Genomic DNA, 14,197 nt, shown 5'->3' with positions numbered 1-14,197 from the left:
CAGAACTGAGCTAAACTTGGTATGTGTCCAACTCCTAGAAATAACTTCATGCCCCATCTCCCTTACTTCCAGCTAGTAAGGATCACATAATTCCTAACAAAGTTTTGACACAGATTCCCTATTCGGGCATTCAGAACATATAGCACGTTGCTGTAACCAAGGACATTCTCATTCAAAGATGCAAGTTACTATGTAGGAACAACTTTGTAAAGGTATTTCAAAGATGCCCAGAACTGAGCTAAACTTGGTATGTGTCCAACTCCTAGAAATAACTTCATGCCCCATCTCCCTTACTTCCAGCTAGTAAGGATCACATAATTCCTAACAAAGTTTTGACACAGATTCCCAATTCGGGCATTCAGAACATATAGCACGTTGCTGTAAGCAAGCACATTTTCATTCAAAGTTGCAAGTTACTATGTAGGAACAAGTTTGTATAGGTATTTCAAAGATGCCCAGAACTGAGCTAAACTTGGTATGTGTCCAACTCCTAGAAATATCTTCATGCCCCATCTCCCTTACTTCCAGCTAGTAAGGATCGCATAATTCCTAACAAAGTTTTGACACAGATTGCCAATTCGGGCATTCAGAACATATAGCACGTTGCTGTAAGCAAGCACATTCTCATTCAAAGATGCAAGTTACTATGTAGGAACAAGTTTGTATAGGTATTTCAAAGATGCCCAGAACTGAGCTAAACTTGGTATGTGTCCAACTCCTAGAAATAACTTCATGCCCCATCTCCCTTACTTCCAGCTAGTAAGGATCGCATAATTCCTAACAAAGTTTTGACACAGATTCCCAATTCGGGCATTCAGAACATATAGCACGTTGCTGTAAGCAAGCAGATTCTCATTCAAAGATGCAAGTTACTAGGTAGGAACAAGTTTGTATAGGTATTTCAAAGATCCCCAGAACTGAGCTAAACTTGGTATGTGTCCAACTCCTAGAAATAACTTCATGCCCCATCTCCCTTACTTCCAGCTAGTAAGGATCACATAATTCCTAACAAAGTTTTGACACAGATTCCCAATTCGGGCATTCAGAACATATAGCACGTTGCTGTAAGCAAGCACATTCTCATTCAAAGATGCAAGTTACTAGGTAGGAACAAGTTTGTATAGGTATTTCAAAGATGCCCAGAACTGAGCTAAACTTGGTATGTGTCCAACTCCTAGAAATAACTTCATGCCCCATCTCCCTTACTTCCAGCTAGTAAGGATCACATAATTCCTAACAATGTTTTCACACAGATTCACAATTCGGGCATTCAGAACATATAGCACGTTGGGGTCAGCAAGCACATTTTCATTCAAAGTTGCAAGTTACTATGTAGGAACAAGTTTGTATAGGTAATTCAAAGAGGCCCAGAACTGAGCTAAACTTGGTATGTGTCCAACTCCTAGAAATAACTTCATGCCCCATCTCCCTTACTTCCAGCTAGTAAGGATCACATAATTCCTAACAAAGTTTTGACACAGATTGCCAATTCGGGCATTCAGAACATATAGCACGCTGCTGTAAGCAAGCACATTTTCATTCAAAGTTGCAAGTTACTAGGTAGGAACAAGTTTGTATAGGTATTTCAAAGATGCCCAGAACTGAGCTAAACTTGGTATGTGTCCAACTCCAAGAAATAACTTCATGCTCCATCTCCCTTACTTCCAGCTAGTAAGGATCACATAATTCCTAACAAAGTTTTGACACAGTTTCCCTATTCGGGCATTCAGAACATATAGCACCTTGCTGCAAGCAAGCACATTCTCATTCAAAGTTGCAAGTTACTATGTAGGAACAAGTTTGTATAGGTATTTCAAAAATGCCCAGAACTGAGCTAAACTTGGTATGTGTCCAACTCCTAGAAATAACTTCATGCCCCATCTCCCTTACTTCCAGCTAGTAAGGATCACATAATTCCTAACAAAGTTTTGACACAGATTCCCAATTCGGGCATTCAGAACATGTAGCACGTTGCTGTAAGCAAGCACATTCTCATTCAAAGTTGCAAGATACTATGTAGGAACAAGTTTGTATAGGTATTTCAAAGATGCCCAGAACTGAGCTAAACTTGGTATGTGTCCAAATCCTAGAAATAACTTCATGCCCCATCTCCCTTACTTCCAGCTAGTAAGGATCACATAATTCCTAACAAAGTTTTGACACAGATTCCCAATTCGGGCATTCAGAACATATAGCACGTTGCTGTAAGCAAGCAGATTCTCATTCAAAGATGCAAGATACTATGTAGGAACAAGTTTGTATAGGTATTTCAAAGATCCCCAGAACTGAGCTAAACTTGGTATGTGTCCAACTCCTAGAAATAACTTCATGCCCCATCTCCCTTACTTCCAGCTAGTAAGGATCACATAATTCCTAACAAAGTTTTGACACAGATTCCCAATTCGGGCATTCAGAACATATAGCACGTTGCTGTAAGCAAGCAGATTCTCATTCAAAGATGCAAGTTACTATGTAGGAACAAGTTTGTATAGGTATTTCAAAGATCCCCAGAACTGAGCTAAACTTGGTATGTGTCCAACTCCTAGAAATAACTTCATGCCCCATCTCCCTTACTTCCAGCTAGTAAGTATCACATAATTCCTAACAAAGTTTTGACACAGATTCCCAATTCGGGCATTCAGAACATATAGCACGTTGCTGTAAGCAAGCACATTCTCATTCAAAGATGCAAGTTACTAGGTAGGAACAAGTTTGTATAGGTATTTCAAAGATGCCCAGAACTGAGCTAAACTTGGTATGTGTCCAACTCCTAGAAATAACTTCATGCCCCATCTCCCTTACTTCCAGCTAGTAAGGATCACATAATTCCTAACAAAGTTTTGACACAGATTCCCAATTCGGGCATTCAGAACATATAGCACGTTGGGGTAAGCAAGCACATTTTCATTCAAAGTTGCAAGTTACTATGTAGGAACAAGTTTGTATAGGTATTTCAAAGATGCCCAGAACTGAGCTAAACTTGGTATGTGTCCAACTCCTAGAAATAACTTCATGCCCCATCTCCCTTACTTCCAGCTAGTAAGGATCACATAATTCCTAACAAAGTTTTGACACAGATTCCCAATTCGGGCATTCAGAACATAAAGCACGTTGCTGTAAGCAAGCACATTTTCATTCAAAGTTGCAAGTTACTAGGTAGTAACAAGTTTGTATAGGTATTTCAAAGATTCCCAGAACTGAGCTAAACTTGGTATGTGTCCAACTCCAAGAAATAACTTCATGCTCCATCTCCCTTACTTCCAGCTAGTAAGGATCACATAATTCCTAACAAAGTTTTGACACAGATTCCCCATTCGTGCATTCAGAACATATAGCACGTTGCTGCAAGCAAGCACATTCTCATTCAAAGTTGCAAGTTACTATGTAGGAACAAGTTTGTATAGGTATTTCAAAAATGCCCAGAACTGAGCTAAACTTGGTATGTGTCCAACTCCTAGAAATAACTTCATGCCCCATCTCCCTTACTTCCAGCTAGTAAGGATCACATAATTCCTAACAAAGTTTTGACACAGATTGCCAATTCGGGCATTCAGAACATATAGCACGTTGCTGTAAGCAAGCACATTCTCATTCAAAGTTGCAAGTTACTAGGTAGGAACATGTTTGTATAGGTATTTCAAAGATGCCCAGAACTGAGCTAAACTTGGTATGTGTCCAACTCCTAGAAATAACTTCATGCCCCATCTCCCTTACTTCCAGCTAGTAAGGATCACATAATTCCTAAAAAAGTTTTGACACAGATTGCCAATTCGGGCATTCAGAACATATAGCACGTTGCCGCAAGCAAGCACATTCTCATTCAAAGAGTTAAGTTACTATGTAGGAACAAGTTTGTATAGGTATTTCAAAGAGGCCCAGAACTGAGCTAAACTTGGTATGTGTCCAACTCCTAGAAATAACTTCATGCCCCATCTCCCTTACTTCCAGCTAGTAAGGATCACATAATTCCTAACAAAGTTTTGACACAGATTCCCAATTCGGGCATTCAGAACATATAGCACGTTGCTGCAAGCAAGCACACTCTCATTCAAAGTTGCAAGTTACTATGTAGGAACAAGTTTGTATAGGTATTTCAAAGAGGCCCAGAACTGAGCTAAACTTGGTATGTGTCCAACTCCTAGAAATAACTTCATGCCCCATCTCCCTTACTTCCAGCTAGTAAGGATCACATAATTCCTAACAAAGTTTTGACACAGATTTCCAATTCGGGCATTCAGAACATATAGCACGTTGCTGTAAGCAAGCTGATTCCCATTCAAAGATGCAAGTTACTATGTAGGAACAAGTTTGTATAGGTATTTCAAAGATGCCCAGAACTGAGCTTAACTTGGTGTGTGTCCAACTCCTAGAAATAACTTCATGCCCCATCTCCCTTACTTCCAGCTAGTAAGGATCACATAATTCCTAACAAAGTTTTGACACAGATTGCCAATTCGGGCATTCAGAACATATAGCACGTTGCTGTAAGCAAGCACATTCTCATTCAAAGATGCAAGTTACTATGTAGGAACAAGTTTGTATAGGTATTTCAAAGATCCCCAGAACTGAGCTAAACTTGGTATGTGTCCAACTCCTAGAAATAACTTCATGCCCCATCTCCCTTACTTCCAGCTAGTAAGGATCACATAATTCCTAACAAAGTTTTGACACAGATTCCCAATTCGGGCATTCAGAACATATAGCACGTTGCTGTAAGCAAGCACATTCTCATTCAAAGATGCAAGTTACTAGGTAGGAACAAGTTTGTATAGGTATTTCAAAGATGCCCAGAACTGAGCTAAACTTGGTATGTGTCCAACTCCTAGAAATAACTTCATGCCCCATCTCCCTTACTTCCAGCTAGTAAGGATCACATAATTCCTAACAATGTTTTCACACAGATTCCCAATTCGGGCATTCAGAACATATAGCACGTTGGGGTCAGCAAGCACATTTTCATTCAAAGTTGCAAGTTACTATGTAGGAACAAGTTTGTATAGGTATTTCTAAGAGGCCCAGAACTGAGCTAAACTTGGTATGTGTCCAACTCCTAGAAATAACTTCATGCCCCATCTCCCTTACTTCCAGCTAGTAAGGATCACATAATTCCTAACAAAGTTTTGACACAGATTCCCAATTCGGGCAATCAGAACATATAGCACGTTGCTGTAAGCAAGCACATTTTCATTCAAAGTTGCAAGTTACTAGGTAGGAACAAGTTTGTATAGGTATTTCAAAGATGCCCAGAACTGAGCAAAACTTGGTATGTGTCCAACTCCAAGAAATAACTTCATGCCCCATCTCCCTTACTTCCAGCTAGTAAGGATCACATAATTCCTAACAAAGTTTTGACACAGATTCCCTATTCGGGCATTCAGAACATATAGCACGTTGCTGCAAGCAAGCACATTCTAATTCAAAGTTGAAAGTTACTATGTAGGAACAAGTTTGTATAGGTATTTCAAAAATGCCCAAAACTGAGCTAAACTTGGTATGTGTCCAACTCCTAGAAATAACTTCATGCCCCATCTCCCTTACTTCCAGCTAGTAAGGATCACATAATTCCTAACAAAGTTTTGACACAGATTGCCAATTCGGGCATTCAGAACATATAGCACGTTGCTGTAAGCAAGCACATTCTCATTCAAAGATGCAAGTTACTAGGTAGGAACATGTTTGTATAGATATTTCAAAGATGCCCAGAACTGAGCTAAATTTGGTATGTGTCCAACTCCTAGAAATAACTTCATGCCCCATCTCCCTTACTTCCAGCTAGTAAGGATCACATAATTCCTAACAAAGTTTTGACACAGATTCCCAATTCGGGCATTCAGAACATACAGCACGTTGCTGTAAGCAAGCACATTCTCATTAAAGATGCAAGTTACTATGTAGGAACAAGTTTGTATAGGTATTTCAAAGATGCCCAGAACTGAGCTAAACTTGGTATGTGTCCAACTCCTAGAAATAACTTCATGCCCCATCTGCCTTACTTCCAGCTAGTACGGATCACATAATTCCTAACAAAGTTTTGACACAGATTCCCAATTCGGGCATTCAGAACATATAGCACGTTGCTGTAAGCAAGCAGATTCTCATTCAAAGATGCAAGTTACTAGGTAGGAACAAGTTTGTATAGGTATTTCAAAGATGCCCAGAACTGAGCTAAACTTGGTATTTGTCCAACTCTTAGAAATAACTTCATGCCCCATCTCCCTTACTTCCAGCTAGTAAGGATCACATAATTCCTAACAAAGTTTTGACACAGATTCCCAATTCGGGCATTCAGAACATATAGCACGTTGCTGTAAGCAAGCACATTCTCATTCAAAGTTGCAAGTTACTATGTAGGAACAAGTTTGTATAGGTATTTCAAAGATGCCCAGAACTGAGCTAAACTTGGTATGTGTCCAACTCCTAGAAATAACTTCATGCCCCATCTCCCTTACTTCCAGCTAGTAAGGATCACATAATTCCTAACAAAGTTTTGACACAGATTCCCAATTCGGGCATTCAGAACATATAGCACGTTGGGGTAAGCAAGCACATTTTCATTCAAAGTTGCAAGTTACTATGTAGGAACAAGTTTGTATAGGTATTTCAAAGATGCCCAGAACTGAGCTAAACTTGGTATGTGTCCAACTCCTAGAAATAACTTCATGCCCCATCTCCCTTACTTCCAGCTAGTAAGGATCACATAATTCCTAACAAAGTTTTGACACAGATTCCCAATTCGGGCATTCAGAACATATAGCACGTTGCTGTAAGCAAGCACATTTTCATTCAAAGTTGCAAGTTACTAGGTAGTAACAAGTTTGTATAGGTATTTCAAAGATGCCCAGAACTGAGCTAAACTTGGTATGTGTCCAACTCCAAGAAATAACTTCATGCTCCATCTCCCTTACTTCCAGCTAGTAAGGATCACATAATTCCTAACAAAGTTTTGACACAGATTCCCCATTCGTGCATTCAGAACATATAGCACGTTGCTGCAAGCAAGCACATTCTCACTCAAAGTTGCAAGTTACTATGTAGGAACAAGTTTGTATAGGTATTTCAAAAATGCCCAGAACTGAGCTAAACTTGGTATGTGTCCAACTCCTAGAAATAACTTCATGCCCCATCTCCCTTACTTCCAGCTAGTAAGGATCACATAATTCCTAACAAAGTTTTGACACAGATTGCCAATTCGGGCATTCAGAACATATAGCACGTTGCTGTAAGCAAGCACATTCTCATTCAAAGATGCAAGTTACTAGGTAGGAACATGTTTGTATAGGTATTTCAAAGATGCCCAGAACTGAGCTAAACTTGGTATGTGTCCAACTCCTAGAAATAACTTCATGCCCCATCTCCCTTACTTCCAGCTAGTAAGGATCACATAATTCCTAAAAAAGTTTTGACACAGATTGCCAATTCGGGCATTCAGAACATATAGCACGTTGCCGCAAGCAAGCACATTCTCATTCAAAGATGCAAGTTACTATGTAGGAACAAGTTTGTATAGGTATTTCAAAGAGGCCCAGAACTGAGCTAAACTTGGTATGTGTCCAACTCCTAGAAATAACTTCATGCCCCATCTCCCTTACTTCCAGCTAGTAAGGATCACATAATTCCTAACAAAGTTTTGACACAGATTCCCAATTCGGGCATTCAGAACATATAGCACGTTGCTGCAAGCAAGCACACTCTCATTCAAAGTTGCAAGTTACTATGTAGGAACAAGTTTGTATAGGTATTTCAAAGAGGCCCAGAACTGAGCTAAACTTGGTATGTGTCCAACTCCTAGAAATAACTTCATGCCCCATCTCCCTTACTTCCAGCTAGTAAGGATCACATAATTCCTAACAAAGTTTTGACACAGATTTCCAATTCGGGCATTCAGAACATATAGCACGTTGCTGTAAGCAAGCAGATTCCCATTCAAAGATGCAAGTTACTATGTAGGAACAAGTTTGTATAGGTATTTCAAAGATGCCCAGAACTGAGCTAAACTTGGTATGTGTCCAACTCCTAGAAATAACTTCATGCCCCATCTCCCTTACTTCCAGCTAGTAAGGATCACATAATTCCTAACAAAGTTTTGACACAGATTGCCAATTCGGGCATTCAGAACATATAGCACGTTGCTGTAAGCAAGCACATTCTCATTCAAAGATGCAAGTTACTATGTAGGAACAAGTTTGTATAGGTATTTCAAAGATCCCCAGAACTGAGCTAAACTTGGTATGTGTCCAACTCCTAGAAATAACTTCATGCCCCATCTCCCTTACTTCCAGCTAGTAAGGATCACATAATTCCTAACAAAGTTTTGACACAGATTCCCAATTCGGGCATTCAGAACATATAGCACGTTGCTGTAAGCAAGCACATTCTCATTCAAAGATGCAAGTTACTAGGTAGGAACAAGTTTGTATAGGTATTTCAAAGATGCCCAGAACTGAGCTAAACTTGGTATGTGTCCAACTCCTAGAAATAACTTCATGCCCCATCTCCCTTACTTCCAGCTAGTAAGGATCACATAATTCCTAACAATGTTTTCACACAGATTCCCAATTCGGGCATTCAGAACATATAGCACGTTGGGGTCAGCAAGCACATTTTCATTCAAAGTTGCAAGTTACTATGTAGGAACAAGTTTGTATAGGTATTTCTAAGAGGCCCAGAACTGAGCTAAACTTGGTATGTGTCCAACTCCTAGAAATAACTTCATGCCCCATCTCCCTTACTTCCAGCTAGTAAGGATCACATAATTCCTAACAAAGTTTTGACACAGATTCCCAATTCGGGCAATCAGAACATATAGCACGTTGCTGTAAGCAAGCACATTTTCATTCAAAGTTGCAAGTTACTAGGTAGGAACAAGTTTGTATAGGTATTTCAAAGATGCCCAGAACTGAGCAAAACTTGGTATGTGTCCAACTCCAAGAAATAACTTCATGCTACATCTCCCTTACTTCCAGCTAGTAAGGATCACATAATTCCTAACAAAGTTTTGACACAGATTCCCTATTCGGGCATTCAGAACATATAGCACGTTGCTGCAAGCAAGCACATTCTAATTCAAAGTTGCAAGTTACTATGTAGGAACAAGTTTGTATAGGTATTTCAAAAATGCCCAAAACTGAGCTAAACTTGGTATGTGTCCAACTCCTAGAAATAACTTCATGCCCCATCTCCCTTACTTCCAGCTAGTAAGGATCACATAATTCCTAACAAAGTTTTGACACAGATTGCCAATTCGGGCATTCAGAACATATAGCACGTTGCTGTAAGCAAGCACATTCTCATTCAAAGATGCAAGTTACTAGGTAGGAACATGTTTGTATAGGTATTTCAAAGATGCCCAGAACTGAGCTAAATTTGGTATGTGTCCAACTCCTAGAAATAACTTCATGCCCCATCTCCCTTACTTCCAGCTAGTAAGGATCACATAATTCCTAACAAAGTTTTGACACAGATTCCCAATTCGGGCATTCAGAACATACAGCACGTTGCTGTAAGCAATCACATTCTCATTAAAGATGCAAGTTACTATGTAGGAACAAGTTAGTATAGGTATTTCAAAGATGCCCAGAACTGAGCTAAACTTGGTATGTGTCCAACTCCTAGAAATAACTTCATGCCCCATCTGCCTTACTTCCAGCTAGTACGGATCACATAATTCCTAACAAAGTTTTGACACAGATTCCCAATTCGGGCATTCAGAACATATAGCACGTTGCTGTAAGCAAGCAGATTCTCATTCAAAGATGCAAGTTACTAGGTAGGAACAAGTTTGTATAGGTATTTCAAAGATGCCCAGAACTGAGCTAAACTTGGTATTTGTCCAACTCTTAGAAATAACTTCATGCCCCATCTCCCTTACTTCCAGCTAGTAAGGATCACATAATTCCTAACAAAGTTTTGACACAGATTCCCAATTCGGGCATTCAGAACATATAGCACGTTGCTGTAAGCAAGCACATTCTCATTCAAAGTTGCAAGTTACTATGTAGGAACAAGTTTGTATAGGTATTTCAAAGATGCCCAGAACTGAGCTAAACTTGGTATGTGTCCAACTCCTAGAAATAACTTCATGCCCCATCTCCCTTACTTCCAGCTAGTAAGGATCACATAATTCCTAACAAAGTTTTGACACAGATTCCCAATTCGGGCATTCAGAACATATAGCACGTTGCTGTAAGCAAGCACATTCTCATTCAAAGATGCAAGTTACTAGGTAGGAACAAGTTTGTATAGGTATTTCAAAGATGCCCAGAACTGAGCTAAACTTGGTATGTGTCCAACTCCAAGAAATAACTTCATGCTCCATCTCCCTTACTTCCAGCTAGTAAGGATCACATAATTCCTAACAAAGTTTTGACACAGATTCCCAATTCGGGCATTCAGAACATATAGCACGTTGCTGTAAGCAAGCACATTCTCATTCAAAGATGCAAGTTACTAGGTAGGAACAAGTTTGTATAGGTATTTCAAAGATGCCCAGAACTGAGCTAAACTTGGTATGTGTCCAACTCCAAGAAATAACTTCATGCTCCATCTCCCTTACTTCCAGCTAGTAAGGATCACATAATTCCTAACAAAGTTTTGACACAGATTCCCTATTCGGGCATTCAGAACATATAGCACGTTGCTGCAAGCAAGCACATTCTCATTCAAAGTTGCAAGTTACTATGTAGGAACAAGTTTGTATAGGTATTTCAAAAATGCCCAGAACTGAGCTAAACTTGGTATGTGTCCAACTCCTAGAAATAACTTCATGCCCCATCTCCCTTACTTCCAGCTAGTAAGGATCACATAATTCCTAACAAAGTTTTGACACAGATTCCCTATTCGGGCATTCAGAACATATAGCACGTTGCTGCAAGCAAGCACATTCTCATTCAAAGTTGCAAGTTACTATGTAGGAACAAGTTTGTATAGGTATTTCAAAGATGCCCAGAACTGAGCTAAACTTGGTATGTGTCCAACTCCAAGAAATAACTTCATGCCACATCTCCCTTACTTCCAGCTAGTAAGGATCACATAATTCCTAACAAAGTTTTGACACAGATTGCCAATTCGGGCATTCAGAACATATAGCACGTTGCTGTAAGCAAGCACATTCTCATTCAAAGATGCAAGTTACTATGTAGGGACAAGTTTGTATAGGTATTTCAAAGATGCCCAGAACTGAGCTAAACTTGGTATGTGTCCAACTCCTAGAAATAACTTCATGCCCCATCTCCCTTACTTCCAGCTAGTAAGGATCACATAATTCCTAACAAAGTTTTGACACAGATTCCCAATTCGGGCATTCAGAACATATAGCACGTTGCTGTCAGCAAGCACATTCTCATTCAAAGATGCAAGTTACTATGTAGGAACAAGTTTGTATAGGTATTTCAAAGAGGCCCAGAACTGAGCTAAACTTGGTATGTGTCCAACTCCTAGAAATAACTTCATGCCCCATCTCCCTTACTTCCAGCTAGTAAGGATCACATAATTCCTAACAAAGTTTTGACACAGATTCCCAATTCGGGCATTCAGAACATATAGAACGTTGCTGTAAGCAAGCACATTCTCATTCAAAGATGCAAGTTACTATGTAGGAACAAGTTTGTACAGGTATTTCAAAGATGCCCAGAACTGAGCTAAACTTGGTATGTGTCCAACTCCTAGAAATAACTTCATGCCCCATCTCACTTACTTCCAGCTAGTAAGGATCACATAATTCCTAACAAAGTTTTGACACAGATTCCCAATTCGGGCATTCAGAACATATAGCACGTTGCTGTAAGCAAGCAGATTCTCATTCAAAGATGCAAGTTACTATGTAGGTACAAGTTTGTATAGGTATTTCAAAGATGCCCAGAACTGAGCTAAACTTGGTATGTGTCCAACTCCTAGAAATAACTTCATGCCCCATCTCCCTTACTTCCAGCTAGTAAGGATCACATAATTCCTAACAAAGTTTTGACACAGATTCCCAATTCGGGCATTAAGAACATATAGCACGTTGCTGTAAGCAAGCACATTCTCATTCAAAGTTGCAAGTTACTATGTAGGAACAAGTTTGTATAGGTATTTCAAAAATGCCCAGAACTGAGCTAAACTTGGTATGTGTCCAACTCCTAGAAAAAACTTCATGCCCCATCTCCCTTACTTCCAGCTAGTAAGGATCACATAATTCCTAACAAAGTTTTGACACAGATTCCAAATTCGGGCATTCAGAACATATAGCACGTTGCTGTAAGCAAGCACATTCTCATTAAAGATGCAAGTTACTATGTAGGAACAAGTTTGTATAGGTATTTCAAAGATGCCCAGAACTGAGCTTAACTTGGTATGTGTCCAACTCCTAGAAATAACTTCATGCCCCATCTCCCTTACTTCCAGCTAGTAAGGATCACATAATTCCTAACAAAGTTTTGACACAGATTCCCAATTCGGGCATTCAGAACATATAGCACGTTGCTGTAAGCAAGCACATTCTCATTCAAAGATGCAAGTTACTATGTAGGAACAAGTTTGTATAGGTATTTCAAAGATGCCCAGAACTGAGCTAAACTTGGTATGTGTCCAACTCCTAGAAATAACTTCATGCCCCATCTCCCTTACTTCCAGCTAGTAAGGATCACATAATTCCTAACAAAGTTTTGACACATATTCCCAATTCGGGCATTCAGAACATATAGCACGTTGCTGTAAGCAAGCACATTCTCATTCAAAGTTGCAAGTTACTATGTAGGAACAAGTTTGTATAGGTATTTCAAAGATGCCCAGAACTGAGCTAAACTTGGTATGTGTCCAACTCCTAGAAATAACTTCATGCCCCATCTCCCTTACTTCCAGCTAGTAAGGATCACATAATTCCTAACAAAGTTTTGACACAGATTCCCTATTCGGGCATTCAGAACATATAGCACGTTGCTGTAACCAAGGACATTCTCATTCAAAGATGCAAGTTACTATGTAGGAACAAGTTTGTATAGGTATTTCAAAGATGCCCAGAACTGAGCTAAACTTGGTATGTGTCCAACTCCTAGAAATAACTTCATGCCCCATCTCCCTTACTTCCAGCTAGTAAGGATCACATAATTCCTAACAAAGTTTTGACACAGATTCCCAATTCGGGAATTCAGAACATATAGCACGTTGCTGTAAGCAAGCACATTCTCATTCAAAGATGCAAGTTACTAGGTAGGAACAAGTTTGTATAGGTATTTCAAAGATGCCCAGAACTGAGCTAAACTTGGTATGTGTCCAACTCCTAGAAATAACTTCATGCCCCATCTCCCTTACTTCCAGCTAGTAAGGATCACATAATTCCTAACAAAGTTTTGACACAGATTCCTAATTCGGGCATTCAGAACCTATAGCACGTTGCTGTAAGCAACCACATTCTCATTCAAAGATGCAAGTTACTATGTAGGAACAAGTTTGTATAGGTATTTCAAAGATCCCCAGAACTGAGCTAAACTTGGTATGTGTCCAACTCCTAGAAATAACTTCATGCCCCATCTCCCTTACTTCCAGCTAGTAAGGATCACAGAATTCCTAACAAAATTTTGACACAGATTGCCAATTCGGGCATTCAGAACATATAGCACGTTGCTGTAAGCAAGCACATTCTCATTCAAAGATGCAAGTTACTATGTAGGGACAAGTTTGTATAGTTATTTCAAAGATGCCCAGAACTGAGCTAAACTTGGTATGTGTCCAACTCCTAGAAATAACTTCATGCCCCATCTCCCTTACTTCCAGCTAGTAAGGATCACATAATTCCTAACAAAGTTTTGACACAGATTCCCAATTCGGGCATTCAGAACATATAGCACGTTGCTGTAAGCAAGCACATTCTCATTCAAAGATGCAAGTTACTAGGTAGGAACAAGTTTGTATAGGTATTTCAAAGAGGCCCAGAACTGAGCTAAACTTGGTATGTGTCCAACTCCTAGAAATAACTTCATGCCCCATCTCCCTTACTTCCAGCTAGTAAGGATCACATAATTCCTAACAAAGTTTTGACACATATTCCCAATTCGGGCATTCAGAACATATAGCACGTTGCTGTAAGCAAGCACATTCTCATTCAAAGTTGCAAGTTACTATGTAGGAACAAGTTTGTATAGGTATTTCAAAGATGCCCAGAACTGAGCTAAACTTGGTATGTGTCCAACTCCTAGAAATAACTTCATGCCCCATCTCCCTT

This window comes from Diceros bicornis, chromosome 9, assembly GCF_020826845.1.
Source record: "Diceros bicornis minor isolate mBicDic1 chromosome 9, mDicBic1.mat.cur, whole genome shotgun sequence".
NCBI classification, from domain to species: Eukaryota; Metazoa; Chordata; class Mammalia; order Perissodactyla; family Rhinocerotidae; genus Diceros; species Diceros bicornis.
Note: the sequence above shows the minus strand (reverse complement) of the source record.